The 4,391-nt window shown below is 27.1% G+C and overlaps 1 long non-coding RNA gene across 1 annotated transcript; it reads right to left on the bottom strand.

The window, feature by feature from the left end:
- Positions 1–2,500: 2,500 nt before the first annotated feature.
- LOC126846031 (uncharacterized) lies at positions 2,501–4,293 on the bottom strand. Its single transcript, XR_007686857.1, has 3 exons — positions 4,185–4,293; positions 2,996–3,137; positions 2,501–2,695 (listed from the first exon to the last, which is right to left on the bottom strand). It is a non-coding gene; the product is annotated as an uncharacterized LOC126846031 (long non-coding RNA).
- Positions 4,294–4,391: the final 98 nt, after the last annotated feature.

The raw sequence follows: 4,391 nt of genomic DNA, 5'->3' as shown, positions 1-4,391 counted from the left end.
AAAAAATGAGTTGTATTCATTTTGCTTAATGATTTCAGTTAAAAAATGTACTTTTGTCTTACTATTTTAACATTCATATTGTTGAGAACATTTAAGAAAAAAAATAATACATGACAATAAAATGTAAAACATTTTGAAATAAAAACTTGTGTATTTTTAATTTTTATTCGTGGCAGGACTTCTTAATTAATTTTATTATTTATACCTACTAAATTTATGACATAATAAGTTTACGTTAATTTTATTTAAATTATTATTCACTTATACAGTATTAATTATTTTGCTTAAGTGAATTACGTTTTAAAAATGTCATGAACATATTTATAGATTTTGTCAAATTACATATTTATGATTGCTTCAATATGATAAATTAATACTGTAAAAATATGTGTTTTATTCTTTATAAATAGACTTAATTATCAAGTTACATACAGTTAATTCGCCATAAAAAATACAATTTTTTAATTTACTTGGATTAGTATTTTTAATTGACCATACGGCTCGTTTTTTTTCACTTTGTATTTTTTAATAATAAAATTATGCTCTTTTTAGGTGTACAACTAAAAGTGTCGTAACATATCATCGGTGAAACATACTTTAAAAAGTGTTTGTTTTTATACTAAGTACAATTTTTTATTGTTTTGAGCTTGAACTTTTTTAAAACCACACAATTTGTTATTTCTATTTTCTTAAACTCTGATAAAAGAATTAATTAGTTTCTAGATTAAAACTAACGTTTTTTGTGTATAATTTTGTAAAAATGGTTTATTTTTACAAGATTAATGCATTATCAATCATTTATTCACATTTTTTTTACTTGTGTTATTTAAAAAAAATACTTAAAATAATTTTGTGAAAATATTTGAATTTTACAATATATATTCTGGTTTTGTAATGTTAGTATTCTCTAGTCATAATGACAAGAACTCTTGGAAAGTTTGTGTTTTGCAAAATTGATCATTTAACGATGACCCTGACGTATATCAACTAGATACAACTTTACTAGACTCACTTTAATACAAAAGCCCATATATCACAACTAGAGACCCCGAGTGACTGTCAGTGACTTATTTTAAATACAATAAATTATCTGCATATTTTTTCATACACAAAGTGTCCTCATTAGCTAGTGTTTTTTTTTTTGGACTTGGCTTTTTATTTAAACCATAAATGATCATTGATTTGAGATTTCACAAACTGTGTTTACAATATTTAAACTGTTTCTAGACCGAAGGCGTTCTCAAACTAGTGTTTTTGGGGCACTATCGAGCCAACTATTATTAACCCAAGGATTGCAGTCGTCAGGCATTCGATTGGTGTACAGTCGCAATGAAAAGCGAGCACTTCATTACAAAATATTAATGAAAAATAAACGAACAGTGTGTTGTAAGTTTTGTCTTATCGTTTATATCGTTAGACATCTGTGTTGTATAAATCTATCTTAAGGGTTCAAGTTTACAGTTACTTTGTTTAATTAAATTATCTAAAAAAAAAAAAATGTTCAAGTTCAGTGTTAAAGTATATAGTATTTTTAAAAATTAGCAGAGTTACATATTGGATCTTTAATAATATTTTTAAAAAAACCTAGCTGATAGATGACAAGGAGTTTTTACTTTTCTAAAATTACTTATATGCCAGGAAGACTGATTTATTTTATGCGCCTCACCATATTTAAAAAAAAAAACATACTATGTAAAAAAACAAACTTCAATCTCAAAAAAATATTCAATATATCCAATGAACGATTTTTCATTGTTAATCGTTATTATTATATTAATAAATTCCAAAACCTACTTTTGTTATCAGAAGGAATCTGTTATCAAGTATCAAGTTTTATAAGTTGTAGTTATATGCACTTATTAGATTTAGATTTTTATTTTTGTATTAATTAATTTTAGAGATATAATAAATTATATAAAAATCCGTTTAAAAGTAACCAAAAAGAATTATATCCAACCGTCCCGTTTCTGTCTTTCTTGCAATTCTTTCCTTTATTAAGAGCTCTGGTTTTTCAGTTTAATTAAAGTTTATATTATTAATTTCTTTTAGTTTTACGCACTCTCTGGTTGTTTTTTTTTCTCTATCATTTTATATTTATCGTTTAAAATCATGTTATTATTAATAATGTAACCTTACATATTTTACTCTTTAGTACTGTTTAATTGTCAAGCCAAATATTTGTTGTACCTATAAGAGGATATTACCTACCTATGGAAAAAAACAACATAATATACAATAATAATTCAGTTTCATATACAAACTGAGTAAATTTAGAGTTAAGAGTATCCATACTTCATGCGGACACATGAATACTTGGATATGCAATCTAGTACCTCTAATCCACTATCTCTATTAATTCACCTCCTTAATACTCCTCCATAATCCACAATGATATCAGTACTGTTTTCAGAATGACCTACAGCCGTAAGACATATCCATGGACAATGTCAAAAAAAAAATAATGTCTTAATTTTTTTAAAATTTTTTTTATAATTCTGTAGTACTTATACATATATTAAACAGTGCACTAACGAAATACAAGATCAAAATAATTAGATAATCAAACAAAACTAAATTAATCGTATGTGACATGCACTAATTTAAAAACAGTTAAAAATATAGTCCAACCCTTAAATCGAAAATAGTTTTTCAATAACTATGTTTTCAACTTGATCCACAGTATAGTGTGCGCGGTCTGAAAATACAAAATATTAAACAATTTTTAAACAAACGAATCGGGCCAACTTAATAGCAAAAAATAAGATGACAATATTAATGTGTTACATGGGCAAAACATTTTTATTTCAAATTGTTGAATTATTGAAGAAAGGTTAAAATAATGTTTTAAAAAAGCTGAACGCGTATCTCGCATGATTCTATTTGTGTTTTGTACGCCAGCAAAAAAAAGGTCACTCGATTATTTAAATGTCTCTTCAGTGGTTATGAACATTTTACACAACGCATTTATCGAATATTATATTATAATGTTAATTACTTGATAACGCCGATTTATGTTCTTGATAAGTAGGGAAGTGTTTGGTAACTTTAAATTCGTGCTTTATCCCTCCAATTATATCTTCTAATTCTTCATAACGTATAAAACTTTCAAGTGACCCGAAAATGGATGTTGCCCTTCTCTACAAAACAACAAGAAAACATTTAAATATATATTCAATTTTACAGAAAAAACTAATAGTTCTTTTGCAAAACCACCATTAACGAATTGCTGTGATTGTTTTATCATTATAACACCAGTTTTATAGTAGTTTAAGAGTTTTTTTGTCATATTAGGATCAATAGAGTTTAGCTTCGATGCTATTGGTTTTACAATGATGGGGGATTTTTTAAGCAACTCTATAAATATCATCTAGTTGGTATCTGGGGGGGGGGGGGATTAAAGTTTTAAAAAACATAAAAAACTCAAAAACTATTTATAATATTTACTGAGCCCTGAAGAAGGAACATGGAAGTGTTTTGAAACGTTGGCAAACCAGTCAAGATATCCAAATGGGAGTAACCGCAACGCATGTAAATATAATACCCCATTCAAGTTATTTTTTTTTTTGCTTTTATTTGTAAAGAATCATACGCATTTTTGTTAAATTTTAACAATAAAAAAGCCAATACTGTGGGGTCAGGGCAAAGTGGGACGAGGAGGTCACAGGGTGTACAGGAATTATTATAGCTGAAAGTGATAAAATCACTTTCAAATAAACGCCTCGATGCGAATCAGTATTTCCACGTCACGTCCAAGTCCAAACCAAGCACAGTGTAAACAGTTTAAAAATTAGTACCAAAGCGTTTGTTTGAAAGTGATTTTAACATTTTTATTTATAATTATTCCTGCAGAGTGTAAACGGTCACACTATGCTTTGATCCGTTATGCCTCAACCCCACTGTATTGGCTTACTCGGATACATTCACTTTTAAATAGTCCCGTTGATGCTAATTTGTAAACTGCTTATTAGGAAATATTAAATTTTTTTTAATTAAGTTTTTTCCTTCTGGGGTAAAATCGGCAAGGAATCATCCAAAAACGGTTCTGTTATTTAGTATTTTTTTATGCGTAAAAAAGTCCTTCTCTAAATCAATTACTATGAAAATCACAATGTTTTTACCGATGGAAAGCACAAACAATCACACAAGTCTTTTATATGTAATATAGTATCATAGTTTTTTTTTACCACGCAATCTTGTACAGTACCATCGTGTGCTAAACTTTCGGAGTCTACAAAATCTTTGACAACGCTTATAACTTCTTCCAATGTGTATTCATGGAGTAAACTATCATCATATTCTGAAATTACAAAATATAATTTTTTTTTCAATAACCTTTAAAGAAATAAATTAATTATTTAAAAAATGTCTCTTCGATAGTTTTTGAACATTTT

Source organism: Adelges cooleyi, unplaced genomic scaffold (assembly GCF_023614345.1).
Source record: "Adelges cooleyi isolate 19-005CV unplaced genomic scaffold, UGA_ACOO_1.1 ACOO_flye_CR_arks_rails_tigmint_CR_PRNA_826, whole genome shotgun sequence".
NCBI classification, from domain to species: Eukaryota; Metazoa; Arthropoda; class Insecta; order Hemiptera; family Adelgidae; genus Adelges; species Adelges cooleyi.
This window is presented reverse-complemented; position numbering and strand designations above follow the sequence as displayed.